Source organism: Planococcus citri, chromosome 5 (genome assembly GCF_950023065.1).
Source record: "Planococcus citri chromosome 5, ihPlaCitr1.1, whole genome shotgun sequence".
Lineage (NCBI taxonomy): Eukaryota > Metazoa > Arthropoda > Insecta > Hemiptera > Pseudococcidae > Planococcus > Planococcus citri.
The window spans coordinates 52,893,439-52,910,677 of NC_088681.1; the positions used below are offsets into that span (position 1 = coordinate 52,893,439).

At 33.3% G+C, this 17,239-nt stretch overlaps 1 protein-coding gene across 6 annotated transcripts in view; it reads right to left on the bottom strand.

Annotated features, from left to right (window-relative positions):
* para (paralytic) overlaps positions 1–17,239 on the bottom strand; it is a 231,388-nt gene that overhangs the window by 200,119 nt on the left and 14,030 nt on the right. The window lies entirely within an intron of this gene.

The window sequence follows — 17,239 nt, forward strand, 5'->3', positions numbered from 1 at the left end:
TTTTAATTCAAGAATGACATTTTGGTATATGAATCAATGATTCAAAAAATAATCTGGATTTTTCTAGAAATTATATTTTGAGAAATGAACCACCAATTACGAACGATTCGTTCTTCAAAACATGAACCATTCGTTAGCGAATGATTCAGAACGATTCACGAGAATGACTTGAGTACGCATACAATCACAACTCACGTTATGTGTAAGATGATTTAATCGTTCGCGAACGATTTGACCAGAAAGTGGTATAGAAATTTGTAAATGATTCGCTTATTTCATAAAATAACTTTGATCGTTTGCGAACAATTCAAGTTCAATACAGAATATGACATCTTCTGTGGTCACTCACGGTTCATTCAAACCATGGATTGGTCATTTACGGTTATTTTGAATTTTGATTCGAGCTATAAAAATTATTTGAAAGGTTGTGAAGTATTTTACCATGAAATGATTCAGTCGTTCGGGAACGATTCAGAGTGAAAATGATATCCGCTTACAATATGATTTAGTTGTTCATGAACGATTCGATTGGAAAATGGAACAGACGTTTGTAAATGATTCACTCATTTTATAAAATAAAAATAACTCCGGTCGTTCGCGAACGATTCGCATTCAGTACAGAATACGACTTTTTCGGTCACTCTGGATTCATTCAAAATATATGGATCAATCATTGAAACTTATTTGGATATATAAACATTATTTCGAAGGTCGTGAACGATTTGTTCGTGACATGATTCAGTCGTTCGTGAACGATTCACAATATTATACCAACACAAATGATTCGTTCAAAAAAAAAAGATTCATTCTTTTGTGCGTGGTTAATTTTGATTCAGAAAATGAACATCAATTCATTCGAAAATGAATACTGATAGGTCGTGAACGATTTACTCGAAAAATAACTCATCTGTATACGAATAGATAAGCGTAGAAAATCCTTCATTTTTCCCTATTTAAAAAACCAAAACGATTGTTTCATTCTGAAACGTTTGTGAACGATTTATTCTAAGACTAATAAAATCGTTCGCGAACGATTCCTTCAAAATGATTTGATTTTGTAAATGTTTCGATTTCGTTCAGATGGTAAATGATGAAAATTGATCGTTCGCGAATGATTCGCTCAAAATGATTCGAATTTGTCAATGTTATTTTACTTTCGTTCAGATGGTAAATTATGAAAATTGATCGTTCGCGAACGATTCGCTCAAAATGATTCCAATTTTTGGTCAATGTAATTTTGCTTTTGTTTTTAGATGGTAAATGATGAAAATTGATCGTTCGCGAACGACTCGCTCGAAATGATTCCAATTTGTAAATGTTTTGATTTCGTTCAGAATGATACATAGTAAATTAATGATGAAAATTGATCGTTCGCGAACAATTCGCTTAAAATGATTCCAATTTGTCAATGTTATTTTGCTTTCGTTTTTAGATAGTAAATGATAAAAATTGATCGTTCGCGAACGATTTTTTCAAAATGATTCCAATTTGTCAATGTTATTTTGCTTTCGTTTTTAGATGGTAAATGATGAAAATTGATCGTTCGCGAACCATTCGCTCAAATTGATTCCATTTTGTCAATGTTGTGCTTTCGTTTAGATGGAGAATTATGAACATTGATCGTTCGCGAACGACTCGCTCAAGAAATGACTGTCTATTGATGAATGGGTAGTGGGTACTTATTGTTTGCAAGATTGTAGGTATATTTTACGCTGCTTGTTTGAAGAAAAAAAATTGAATCATCTTGAACCGTTCGCGAACGATTTTCTTGAAAATAACTCACCTGTTTACGAATAAATAGCTTGGAAAATCGTTCATTTCCACAAAAAATTTGGAAAAAAATTGATTTAGGCCTATTCTAAATCGTTCGAGAACGATTTACCCTACTCTAAAAATTACAGAATCGTTCGCGAGAGATTCCTTCAAAAATGATTCATTAAATTCCACTTTGTCAATGTTTAACTTTCGTTCAAATGATAAATTATGAAAATGAATTATTCGCGAATGATTCCTTCAAATTCAAAATGATTTGATTTTGTAAATGTTTTGCTTTCGAATTATGAAAATTGATCGTTCGCGAACGATTCGCTCAAAAAATGACCGTCTATTCATGAATGGGTACCTATAGGTTGCAAGATTGTAGGTATATTTTCCACTACTTGTTCGAAAAAAAATTGAATCATCCTGAACCGTTCGCGAACGATTTGCTCAAAACTAACTCACCCGTTTACGAATGAATAGCTTGAAAATTCGTTCATTTCTAGCAATAATAATTTTAAAAAAAATTGATTTGTTCTGAATCGTTCGGGAACAATTTATTCTAAAAATTACAGAATCGTTCGCGAGCGATTCCTTCAAAAATGATTCATGGATTCCACTTTGTCAATGTTTTACTTTCATTCAAATGGTAAATTATATGAAAATTGATCGTTCGCGAACGATTTATTCAAAAAATGGCTCATTAATAAATGGATACAGCTGCTTGGAAAAGTGTGTATGTATGTACATATTTTCCGCTGCTAGCTCGAAAAAAAGATTGAATCATCCTGAATCGTTCGCGAACGACTTGCTCGAAAAATGACTCTCTATTCTCAAATCGACAGCTTAGAAAATCATTTTATTCTCCACTACGGGTTCTATACAAGAAATCAAATCGTCCTGAACTATTCGCTCACGATTGATTCTGAAAAAGACATCATTCGAAAACAATTCGTTCAAAAAATGATTCTACGAAATATTTTGTTTCCAATCAAATTGTGAATGATGAAAATAATTGACCGTTCTCGAACAGTTTTTTTCAAAAAATGGTTACTTTATTTCCGAATAAACGCCTAAAAAAATTCATCAATTTATTCAATCAGTCAAAGATCAAGTCGTTCGCGACCGATTATCTCAAAAACGACTCGAGCATCAGAGAATACTCAAGAAAATTCCTATTTCACGAAAATTACAATCAATAAAACTATTTTCAAGTATATTTCCAAATTTCACTCAACTCGACCCAAATCAATTCAACCGATTACATTCGCTCGTCTCAAAAAATAAATCCACGCTAGAAAAATCCTTTACCTCAGAGACCATTTCACCGCATTCAAATACACGAATATCTTCTGTCCTCCTTCATGTCATTCAAACACAGCTTTAAATCAACCAATTCTGAACCTGGTCCAATTTATCATTCGTATACGTCAACATGATAGTGGGTCACTGATGCCCCAAGTGAATAATCATTTCAGGTACATACCTAGTACTCGTACATATTTTTAATTCACATTTTAGGCAGTACAATGGCGACTGCGACGCTGGCGAGACCGCGTTATTGCGGTATTATATTTCGCTTTGTTGGTTTTACAATGTTATTAGCGTGTCATTTGTGACATAAGCCATCAGACACGCCATGCAATATTTTCGCCAGATACTACTTGTAGGTATATACTAAGTGCAAAATGAAACACAAATGTAGGTAACGCACACCGTTCAATTGTGCATACCTCCCAAGAGGACCGAAAAAGGAAACAAAAAATTACAACGTATAGCTTCAAAGGAAGTAGCATTTTTTCGTACTTAATTTACCTTAAAAAGAAAACAAAAAAAGATATCTCAACATTGGCGAAGTAAGATCAAATAATACACCTACGTATATAAATTTTCAAGGACACTTTCTCGCAATAAAATTTCCACCGTATAGCTGTATAAATTTCCAAACAATTCCTCAAAACAGGAAAAAAAAAACTATACGGAAAATTAATGTATAAAAATTTGTAGATTTTTCTCTCGCTCAGTATAGTCGAGCTTATGGAAATCGTACACGTTGAATAATTCAAACCTTCTTTACAAACTTATACCCCGGTGAAAAAAATTCGGCAATTTTTTTATTCGATCGCGTAGTTATATTCGGAAAAAATATCAAACCAGGCGACAATTTCGCCTCCAAAATGGTGAATTTTTATAGCAGCAAAATACGACGAAAAAACGAAACAATAACTTGGAAAAAAATTCCGAATAAAAGTCAAACTTTATCCAATTCTATAAGCCAATTTTTGAGTCGAAAATTTCGTAAAATTTTCACTCTCGGTGGCAATCGAGATGACGCAAAGGGCTCACAATACAGTAAAGTGTAAGAAAATCCCACACTTTATGTTTCAACTCGTCGTCGGTCTATGTATATTGTAGGGTTATTTTGAAACAGGGGTTAAAGAAATTCTCGATATTTCGTTAAGCTACTTTCTCTCTGTATAGCTAACGAAACCAACGTTTTAAAACCCCTAATTTAAAATTCAAAACAACTCTTGATCAACTACTTAATCTGAAAGTACTTCTACCTACGCATTTCCACCACATACACCAAAAAAAAAAAAGCACCAGTAAAGAGCGAAAAAAAAAAAGGGCACAAACCAGGTAATTTCGAGAGTGAAAAAATTTCTCCCACGATGGTGGCATTTTTTCACCCTTTTTGATAACGAATTTATTTTATAGAAAAAAAAGAAGTAAAAAGCTGCTCAAAGCGATACACAAGTTCGCTATCCAAATGAAGATTAATCGCGTAGATAAAGATAAATGGAAATTCATATCACTTAGTACGGAAATACGCCGAGCTAAGCGTAATTTTCTAGCAACTAATTATCACCTGAGACAGCACACGACGACGATGAGATGAGATGAGGTGAAATTAGAAAAATGAATGGCACGTTTTGAGGCTTTTCATGTCTCGAGGAGGAAAAAAAAACTCAAGGCGTGATACGAATCGGCGAGAATTCTGTTGGAATAAATAATTTTGCAGCCAGGAATCCTCGGTAAGGAAAATTTATACCCTTAAAAATGTTTCGAATCGATACACACCGCCGTTGGTTTGCAATTTAAGTAAAAGCCGAGCCTGAAAATTTCGACTGGTCGTTCTCTACTATACACACACTACATAACGAAGAACCGAGCACACCTGTCAAATAAATAGCGAATTGTGCATTATTTGAAGCCAGGGTGAAAAAAAACCACGTGCCCGTTACCTCTTCGTCTTTGGTCGCAGTTTCCAGGTCAGAAATTCGTTCGCCTAAAGAAGTAGAAGAAGAATTTCTCGCGACAGTAATAAAAATTGCATAAGTTGGTCCCGTGCTATGTGGGTTTGGGTTTCCGCGTACAAACGAAAATCAATTTACATTATTCGATCGCGTATATATATTTGTGTACTTGCGGTTCTTCGGTGTATTTTCCTTATCGAATTCGTTAAATAATAAATTATCCAGTAAAAATAACGTCGAGCATTTTTCAACGTGCGGGGAAAATTGCTTTTTTTTCGCGATTATATCATTACGTCAATACACCCACCCACGAGCAAATACTACACAACGACCGCGTGTTCCGAGTACACAGTACTATTATTCGATATACCTGGCCACACACACGAATTGTATACTTGATTTGCAATCGTATCCTCAAAACACACCCCGAACTGGTTCTCAATGTGGGGGGGGGGGGCAAAAAAGCAAGCCAAAAGCACACTATACACAGTGAACAAAACTTGAAATTTGTAGCAAGACTTACCGAAATTGTACACGAGACCAGCACCGTTGGCTATAGGAGAAAAAGAAATTCCGTAAAACTACTAACGAAACATCGAACCACTAAAAACAAGTAGAAAAATTTCACGATGAAAAAATAACCAATTTTTACAAAAAAAAATTATATCATAATCCGTACGAAATATTAGTAAGAAAAAAAACGGGAAAAAACGAGGAAAAAAATCGAAGGAGAAAAAAAACTTGCGTGTTCTGACTAAATTATTTCGAAATTCGAACAACCGTTCACGTTGTACAAAACGCCTCAGTTCAGACTTGAGAAATTTTCAATCAACTTACTGCAGCAATAGCGTAACGCGCCAGCGCTACCGGTGGCCAAAACTCCTACTAGGCTACACGCTGGAATCGATAAGGGCAAGCACGGATGTTATCCTTCTTCCTTTTATAGTATGCCAACATCTACGAACTGAAAAAGGTTAGACTGAAAATAAAATAGGTAGGTGTTTTCGAAATCGCCCATCTGCTGATGTGACGTCATCTGGGAAAAGCCAGAAAGTAGGCAAGCTATGTCGGTAATGCTTTTTGTACGACGAATTTGCGTTTTTCAATTTTTTTGGCGAAACGAAGGGGTTTGGATGAAATTTTATTGCAACGTAATTTCAAGATATTGAAATTTACTATCGATTGGTATACATTTCAGTGAATTTTGTACAATAATAACTAGTTTATTATTATTTTCATTTCTGGATTTTCACGAATTTCATTTAATTCAAAGAAGTTCCGGCAAAAGAAAGAACTTCTTACGTTTTTGGGAAAAAATGAGACTTTTTTCTCCAATGGGACTCCTTGGTGAATTCTGGTGATTTTATGGTCACCAGAAGTCATCATGTGAATTTTTGTTCAATTTATGGTGAATTGTTGGTGAAGAAAACTTCAGAATGTCCTCACGACCCTTGAAATTTTTTTTGAATGCTTGGTGACTCTTTAGTGACAGATTCACCAGAAGCCACCAAGTGACTTTTTGTCTGATTTATGACGAATTGTTGGTGAAAAAAATCACCAGATTGTCCTCACAGCCCTTGAAAATTTTTTTGAATGTGTTGAGACTCCTTGGTGAATTCTGGTGACAGATTCACCAGAAATCACCAAGTGGGTTTTTGCCTTTTTACAGCGAATTTTTGATAAAAAAAAATCACCAATGTCCTCGTGGCCTTTGAAATTTTTTTTGAATGTGTTGGGACTCCTTGGTGAATTCTGGTGACTTTTTGGTGATATGATTCATCTAAAGTCACCAAGTGGGTTTTCGTTTTTCTTGACCATAAATTACACAAAAACCCACTTGGTGACTTCTTTCGAATCTGACATCAAAAAGTCACCAGAATTCACAAAGGAGTCTCAACACATTCAAAAAAATGTTCAGGGGTCGTGAGGACATTCTGGTGATTTTTTCACCAACAATTCACTATAAATCAGGCAAAAATTAACTTGGTGTCTTCTGGTGAATCTGTCACTAAAAAGTCACCAGGCATTCCAAAAAATGTTCAAGGGTCCTGAGGACATTCTGGTGATTTCTTCACCAAGAATTTACCATAAATTGGTCAAAAACTCACTTGGTGACTTTTGGTGAATCTGTCGCCAAGAAGTAACCAGAATTCACCAGAGTCACGTCGTTCAAAAAAAATGTTTAAGGGCCCTAAGGACATTCTGGTGATTTTTTTCACTAAGAATTCGCCATAAAAAAGACGAAAACCGGCTTGGTGATTTCAGGTGAATCTGTTACCAAAAGAAGTCACCAGAATTCGCCAAGAAGTCCCAACACATTCAAAAAAAATTTGAAAAATCATGAGGACATTCTGGTGATTTTTTCATCAAAAATTCGCCATAAAAAAGACGAAAACCCACTTGGTGATTTCTGGTGAATCTGTCACCAAGAAGTCGCCAGAATTCACCAAAGAATCACCGGGCACTCAACAAAATTTTAAGGGGTCGTGAGGACATTCTGGTGATTACTTAACCAACAATTCACCATAAATTAGGCAAAAAGTCACCAGGTGACTTCTGGTGAATCTGTCACCATGAAGTCACCAGAATTCACCAAGGAGTCACCGACTTTCAAAAAAAATTAACAAGGGTCATGAGGACATTCCGGTGATTTCCTCGCCAAGAATTCACCATAAATTGGTCAAAAACTCACTTGGTGACCTTTGGTGAATCTGTCGTCAAAGAGTACCCAGAATTCACCACAGTCACCAGACTTTCAAAAAAATGTTTAAGGGCCCTTAGGACATTCTGATTTTTTTCACTAAGAATTCGCCATAAAAAAGACGAAAACCCGCTTGGTGATTTCAGGTGAATCTGTCATTAAAAGAAGTCACCAGAATTCACCAAAAAGTCCCAACACATTCAAAAAAAATTTCAAAAGTCATGAGGACATTCTGGTGATTTTTTCATCAAAAATTCGCCATAAAAAAGACGAGAACCCGCTTGGTGATTTCAGGTGAATCTGTCACCAAGAAAACACCAGAATTCACCAAAGAGTCACCAGGTACTCAACAAAATTTTAAGGGGTCGTGAGGACATTCTGGTGATTACTTCACCAACAATTCACCATAAATTAAGCAAAAGCTCACTTGGTGACTTCTGGTGAATCTGTCACCATGAAGTCACCAGAATTCACCAAGGAGTCACCAGACTTTCAAAAAAAATTAACGAGGGTCACGAGGACATTCTGATGATTTCTTCACCAATACTTCGCCATAAATTGGTCAAAAACACACTTGGTGACTTTTGGTGAATCTGTCGTCAAAGAGTAACCAGAATTCACCAGAGTCACCAGTCGTTCAAAAAAATGTTTAAGGGCCCTAAGGACATTCTGGTGATTTTTTTCTCAAAGAATTCGCCATAAAAAAGACGAGAACCCGCTTAGTGATTTCAGGTGAATCTGTCACCAAAAGAAATCACCAGAATTCACCAAGGAGTCCCAACACATTCAAAAAAAAAAAAAAAAATTGAAAAGTCATGAGGACATTCTGGTGATTTTTTCATCAAAAATTCGCCATAAAAAAACGAAACCTCACTTGGTGATTTCTGGTGAATCTGTCACCAAGAAGTCACCAGAATTCACCTAAGAATCACCAGGCACTCAACAAAATTTTAAGGGGTCGTGAGGACATTCTGGTGATTACTTCACCAACAATTCACCATAAATTAGGCAAAAACTCACTTGGTGACTTCTGGTGAATCTGTCACCATGAAGTCACCAAAATTCACCAAAGAGTCACCAGGCATTCAAAAAAAAAATTCAAATGAAACTAATTGACACCTTTGGCAAAATGTGCCTTTCTTACAATTTTGGCAAAAACAGGATTTTTTTGGCAATTACAATTTAGACAAAAAAAACTTTTTTTTTCAATTTTGTCAAATCACAGGATTTTAATAAAGGGGGAAAAAGCAGAACCTTTTGCACAATTTTGGCAAAAAACAGTACTTCATGGAGAGCTAAGGCTAAAGTAAAATATATTTTGTGGATATTTTGGCCAAAAAAAAAAGGAGTTTCCTTCTAAGAAATCGTAGGAAAAATAAGAATTTTTCTTGAATTTCTGCAAAAAATGAGACTAACAATTTTGAAAAAAATGATACATTCGGACAATTTTGAGATTAAAAACAGGACCTTTTCGAAAATTTTTCCCAAAAATGTGACCTTTTACAATTTAAGAAAAAATTAGTACTTTTTGACATTTCTGGCAAAACTGGTACTTTCTAACAGTTTTGATAAAAATTAGGATCTTTTTGAAAATTTTGCCACAAAACAGGGCTCTATTAGCAATTTTTGCAGAAGTTTGCAAAAAAAAAAAAAAGAAAAGAAAAGAAACAGAGATTCTACAGTTTTTAGACAATTTTGGCAATAAACAGGACTTATTTGACAATTAAAAAAAAAAAAAACAAAAAAACAAGACTTGTTGGTTAATTGAAATTGAGATCAGCACTTTTTGAATTTTTTTGGTAAAAATCAGGACTTTCTCGATAGTTTGCCAAAAAAGCAGGACACGAGCAGGGTCTTCACGTATCCTAATCCCATATTTCTATATGTATTTCAAATGACCGTTCACTCCCAAATATACCATGTTGGGCCCCATTTCTAAGGCAGAAGCTATTTTTAGATTTTTAAGAGGGGGTTGTGTCGACTAAAAATTTGTCGATTGATGTGGCACAAAAATATCAATTTTACCGACTTATATTATTCACATGTCATGAATTATGAAAATTTTTATTTTCTTTTCTGAGTTTTTGGAGGCCTCAAAGTGAAATTTGTTTAATATAAAATAAGAAACAAACTGGCTCGAGTGAAAGCTTGAAAATTTCTATTTCAAGATGCCTAAAAAACGAGTTTTTTTTGATGCGAAGAGTTTATTTTTTGGTTTTTAAAATTTTAGAATAGAAATGATGTTTTTTTAGGAAGTTAATTTTTGAGAACAGGTTCGAGCGAAGTGAGGGCAAAAGCTTCTCAAAATTTGTATTTCGAGGGGCATAAAAACGTTTTTCCCAAGTAAGGACGAGGAGTTTATTTTTTGGCTTTTAAAATTTTAGAATTTATTCAATGATGGTTTTTTGAAAGAAGTTGATTTTGAAAAAGGAAACAGAACAGGTCCAAGCGAGGGCAAAAGTTCTTGAAAATTTGTATTTCGAAGGCAGAAAAACATAATTTTTTGGCTTTAAAACTTGATTTTTTTAGTAGAAATTTCCATCTTGATTTTGAAAAAGATAAGAAAATAAGCCCGAGCGAAACGAGACCGAATGAAAATTTGGCTGGAGTTTTTACCCCCCCCCCCCCTCCCCGGTAGCGGTGCTCCTGCCTAAAACACTTACGTGTTCACTGAAAATTTTGAGTATTTTCACTTCAAACTTCGCATACTGTAAGAATCCAGAAAAAATATTTGTAAAATCGTCATTATTGCACAAAATCTGAAAAAATGTATACTAATCGATGGTAAATTTTATTATCTTGAAATTATGTTCTAATAAAATTTTACCCAAACCCCTTCGTTTTGTCAAAAAAATCTAAAAACTATAAAATATCATTCTGCTGTCATTTCACCAAGACGGGATCTTCTTTCGAATGACGTCACACGCCTGGTGCGGCCAGAAGAGGGACTGTGTCAGCCCGTTTTTTCACGTAAAACGTATTTCAACGTAACCTCTTTCAGTTTATATACGTTGCTTTTATGTTACTTTTCATTAAACAGTCGAACAACATTTGCACGAGTCAGCAAGTAGTACACGCTACTGGAACGACGACGACGAGTTGTAAAAAAAAAAAATTCAATCATTTTTTTGCACTAGTAGATAGTGAGTAAGTATACCGGACGGCTGAAAAATTACGTCCATTGAAAGGAGGTAAAAGTATTGAAAAATTTCACATTTTGTACGCCTCGATGCAGGGTAAACCATTAGAAACATCAATATAGGCTAAAAACCATTCCGATGTAGGACATTTGAGAAAAATTCTCGAGTGCGAAATTGTCGATGATGCGTTTTTCTCCGTCTCCGTCGACTAAAATTTTCAATACACGAAGGTTGTGATTGTGAATTTCATACCGGTAAAAAGCCAATACACAACTAGGAAGAGTGTTTTCATCGATGTTGGACGAATCGCAGCGTCCTGCGCAACAATAAAACCATAGCACTGAAAGTGATTCTACATCATTAATCATTCGCCCAGCCCATTTATATCCGACGATTAGCTATAGCGAAGAGAAAGCACACTGGCCTAAATTCAATCCGCCAATCAATTGGCTCGCTTTTTCAATTCCAACAAAAATATTGACAGGAAAAATAACCCTAAGGTTCACCACGTACAAGGTTTCGAAATCTTTATACTAAACTGCGTCGTTTTTAGACGTGATATAATTTCCAGAAATGGTAAATACGTCGACAAATTTTTTTTTTCTCATTTTGAAGACCGTAAAATGCGTTAAAAAATTTAAAGGGAATGCCTCGAATGTTCATAATAATGTGAAACTACGAGTATTTTAAAGCACGTATGTTGAGTGGGAGGCATAGCATTGTGCAGGAGAACTTCATGGTCATACACATATTAGGCAACCACTTTCACATTCGTGTTGATTGAGTTGCCTTATCTGAATTAGTGATTAAAGGGGGCCATCTTGTAACTTGGTTAGGCAATCAATTAACCTATACCTACAAATATGAAAATCAAAAGCCTATTTAAAAACATGAAGAAGCATTGAAAATTACCACAACATAGTTTCTTACGAAGAACTCTTCAGAGATTAGTACGTATTTACTTACACAAAAAATACTATTTTGGGAAAGATGAACCCCCCCACCTCTTATAAAAAATTAATCCTTTACAGCATTTTATTCAATCGGTGCTTGAAAATTGAAAAAAAAATCTCTAAAAAATAAAATAATACCTAATGTCAATTTTTATGTTTTGCAAACCTCCAGACAACTTCTATTTAAAATTGGAAGAACTTTCTCCAAATCTTCAGGACTCGTGCTCACTTTTTTTCCACAAAAAAGTTCGAAAAATTAACCAAAAATCAACCAAAAATGTTACGAAACGTGAGTAAAACATGTAAAAATGTAGAAAAGATTACAAATGTAAAAACAATCACGAAACAAAATATTAAAATGGAATTAAAATTTAACACTGAAACACGATCAACACTTGGACGTTTTTAGCAAAAAGCAGGTGGACTTAGATAATTATATTGGCAAAAAAGTGATACTTATTTACAAATTTTGTCAAAAGAATGAGACTATTTCGTAATTTTTATCCAAAAAGTGAATCCATTTGACAAATTTTTAGTAAAAAAACATGACCTCGGCAATTTTTGGGAAAAAAGTGATTTTTTTGGTTTGGAAATTTCTGGCAAAAATTGAGACTAAATTTTGGCACAACAGCAAGACATATGGACAATTTGAATTTTTTGCAAGAAAGATCCAATTTTTATTACATATTTCTTTTGGCGAAAAACGAGACTTTTTGACAATTTTGACAGAATGCGAAACCGCTTACTATTTTTGGCAGTGGGAGATTTCAGCAAAATGCAAGAACTTTTTGTAATTTCTGGCAAAAAAAATTGAAACTTTCAACAAACAAAATAATGCAGTTTTTGGTTTAAAAAAGGGTCAACATTTTTGGCAATTTTAGCAAAAAAAAAAAAAGATTTCTTTACAATTTTGGTGAAAAGTTGGCAATTTTTAGAAGTTTTGAAAATTATTCAAATCAAATCAAATCAAATTTATTCGTGCAATGGGCAGCTATGCTGCATTTACAAAAGTCATCTTAAGTTTAAGTAGATGTGGTTAAGGATAAATATAGATAAGTACTACTAATGATGCTAACATTAAAATTTAAATGGAATAAAAGTATACACATAAATAATAGAAAATAATACATTTCAGAGCAAACAAACTTTGCCATGATTTTATTCCAGCTGCACAAACTCGTCAATGCTGTAGAACGCATATCCCTGTAACCAGTTTTTGAGTTTACTTTTGAACAGTTTACCAGATGTCAGAGATTTGAATTCCTGAGGGATTTTATTGTATATTTTAGAAGCCATAAAATCAACATTATTTTGCATACTTTTTGTCCTTAAATTTTCACTTATTGCCAAATTTCGATGTCGTGTATCATAGGTATGAGAAGGTGTCTTGAGTTTTATTGTTTTGTTTTTTACCATGATACTAATTTGTAGTATGTACTCACATGGGACTGTCAGTATCTTACTTTCAATGAAGATTGGTTTGCAGGATTCTCTCGGATTTTTTCGAAACATTATTCTAATAAGTCTTTTTTGTGCTAGCAATACCCGTTGAAGTAGATTGTGGTTACCACCCCAAAGAGATATTCCATAGCTCATATTTGAATGAAACAGGCCATAGTATGCGATTTTTAGAGTATTTAAATTTGTGATATCACGTAATTGCCGAATTAAGTAAGTATAGGTAGAGAGTTTTTTGATTAAATGGTCTACTTGGTTATTCCATTTCAAGTCCGAGTCTATTATAATTCCCAAAAATTTTGTTGAGTCAGCTATCCTGTAGTTTTCACTAATAGAATGAGGTATTTTACCAAATGACAAAAAATTTGTTTTACTCAAATTCAGTATCATGTTGTTTGCTGAAAACCAAGATATTAAATTTTCTATTATAGTTTTAATGTGATTAGCCATTCATGAAAAAAAGTGTGAATTTTTATAGCAATTTATTACAAAAAAAGGAGGACTTCAAGAGGCAAATTCTTGCAAAAAAAGTGACGTTTTAGAATTTTAAGCAAATAAATTTTTCATAATAACTTTTTTCAAAAAATGAGACTTTATGGCAGTTTTCAACAAAAAGTGAAAATTTTTTACTTCAAAAAACGTAGACTTTCAACAATTTTGATAAAAAGGGATAATTTTTGTGAATTTTTGGCAATAGACAAGACTTTGAAAATGTTTGCAAAGAGCAGGACTTGGAAAGTATTTTCATCAAAAAGCAATAATTTTTAGAATTTCCTGGCAAAAAAGAAGTTTTTAGTCTTATTGACAATTTTGAAAGAAAGCAAAAGACTTTTTGCTGTTTTTGAGACAACGATAGGTACTTCAACAATTTTAGCAAAAAGCAGGGCTTCTAGCAAATTTTTGTTTAAAAAAAAAGGTAAAGCTTTTCAGAGATTTTTAGAAAAAAATTAGACTTTTCTGATATTCTAAAAAGGAGAAAATTTTCGGTTTTTTTGCAATTTAATTATCTCAAAAAAGTGAGACCTTTCGGCAATTTTCGGGAAAAAGCAACACTTTGACAACTTTAGCAAAATACTGCAGGTTTTTTTTGTCAATTTCTGGCATTATAGCGTCATTTTCGAGCAATTTTTGAAAACTGAAGTGAGACTTTAAGTAATTCTTAGGCAAAAAACGACAATTTTCAGCAATTTTTAGAAAAAAACCTAGACTTTTTGGCAATTTTGACGAGTCGAGTAATTGAAGCATACGTTTCCAAAATGCACTAAGTCCAAAAAAATATTGATAAGAAATTCATGGTATTTAGTACAATTTGGAAATGTAGAAATGGCTCAAATTAGCTGGTTTTTTGATATGTTGTAGACAAGACCTTTGGGCTCAACATATCAAAAAATCAGCCATTTTGGGTCACAACTTTATGCCAGATGGCCTTGCAACCTCAGAATATTTGAAAATGGACTTAGTGCGTTTTGGAAACGTATGCTTCAATTGATAAAAAAATTTTTTTATTTTTCAAAAAGTACGACCAAGGTTTGCAAAAAATGAAATTATTTAAATATTTTTCTTTATAAAAAAGTCAACAATAATTCAGGGTATCTAACGGATTTTTTTTGAAAAAATCACTACTTTTTCACTGCTTTTTTCACTACTTTTTTTCAACCAAATTTTCAGAATGCCATCCACTCGACTACCCCCCACCCTCCCCCCCATACAAAAAAATTAACAAAGTCAACTTTTGCACATGAAAATTTTTAAAAAAGTGATGGAAGAAAATTTGTAATTTTAATCAAAATTATTGTAAAAAACAATACAAATAAACGACGAGCTTATTACATTCGTTATAAGACAAGGTGTCAACCAAAATTTCAAAATAAAAAATCAGGACTTTAGCAGGACATGTTTTAAACACTAGAGATTTTATTTTTAAAAAAAGGAGCCGGGGGAGGCAAAATTTTACATTAGAATTTTTCGCTTTTAGTTTTCCAATGTCTTCAACATCCCAAGATTTTTTTCAACCAAGCGGATGTCGAAAATATAATTTTATCATTTCAATTTTTGATTTTTTTTCACGTTAAAGGTTCTTGCTCATGTAATGAAATTCGGCGTATAAAAAACTTTTTTTTAAGAAACCAAATTTTCAATTTTGAGAGGGAGAGAGGGAGGTACATATATGTAAAAAACAATGCTTTTTAGTGTGATGAATTGATTAATTATAAGACTATCCCTGACGAACCCTCAGAAATACAAAAATTCATCTCCCTAATAAAAAACATCAACCTCACAAACCAAATCTAACCCCCCCCCCTTACGGGTGTAATAATCTTGTAATTATAAACACCCAAAAAAAAAAAAAAAAAAAAAAAAAAGTTTATTACTTTGCTTCAAAATGTTGAAATTCAAATGTTTTTTTTTTTTGAAAAATTCTATATTGAAAACTAGACAGCTAAGCAAAGCTTAGCTGCAAAGTGTGCGTAGCTAACTGCCTTTTCTACAGCTATAACCGCTATTACATATCTACACAGTAGTGCATGCCTCTAATTTTTCAGAATTCTCATTATCTTCATATATATTACATACAATAATTATTCATATCATTTTCAAGTTCACATTATCTACAACTTATAGAACTTTTAATCAATTTTTGGAATTCTCAGTGTCTCTAAATGACAAATTTTCATATTTTTTTAGAATTTCCATTGTCTTCAAATTTATAAAATTTCAAACCAATTTTCAGAATTTGCCTTTGATTCTAAAATTATTAAATCATATAAAATATGTTAAGAATTCGCATTGCCTTTAAATGACACGAAAAAAATATGGGTAATTTTCACAAAAAAATTTGACTACATATTTAGCACAATAACCAGATCCCATAAAAAAATACATAATATAAGTATGATAAAATTTGTTTTGAAAATCAGCAATTTTCAACTGTTCGGTTACAATAATAATTTTTACTGTACCTAATCTTATAGTAAAAATCATCATTTTAATAAATTTTGCTATAACATTAGTAAAAATCATTTTATTTTAATAATTTTTACTAAAGCATGATAATAAAAATTACATAAACAAAGTTGTGTAAGAATTACTCATTTTAAAGTAATTTTTATATCATAAAAAGTAAAAATGACTCATCTTAAGGTAATTTTTACTGTACTTACGGTGCTATAGGTATAGTAAAAAGTATTTGAATAAGTGAAATGAAAATTCATTTAGCAAAATGATATCATCATATTTCATAACTTTGTTTTTATAAATCAAAATGAGGGGGCTACAGGGTTCAAAATTCGTTTTTTTTTTTTGCACCAGCATCATGTACTCACTCCACAGCATTCACCTATCCAATATTTCCAACGAAAAATCCGTCACCTATACCTACCTACCTGATGGGGATTCGAACCTGGGACCCTACAATTCCTACTCCTACCTACATGCCCTAACCATTCGACTACGAGTTCATATGGTGGGTTAGGGCATTAAAAGAATATATTTGTTGGGTAAACGCCCCACCAAACCACTCCCACTTGGAATATACAGCTAACAGATGAGGGGTGTAACAGGGTACAATGAGACAGCTGTTTTGAAAAGCGGTGATGGAATAGACTGGGGGTATAGCAGGGTACAATGAGCGGCAGGTGTTCTACAAGTCCCCTTTTCCCTTTTTTAGGATTTAATGCATTAAAATAATGAACTAAAATTGCAATTACTCAGCAATTACCCATCCGAATTGAATGAAAAATAATCTATTCCCTCCGCCTTAATGATTCTCAAATGGTGTCCAATAGGTACAAAAAACGGTTGGATAGTTTAAGAGAACATTCATGTATAATGAAATTTCATTTCTCAAAGCGAAACCAATAGTGTGCTACGCACACTAAAAAAGCAAACAAGCTTGAGCAAAGTGAGGGCAGAAGCTTTCAAAAATTCATGTTTCGAGAAGTGAAAAAAAAATTCTTCATGCAGGGAGGAGTT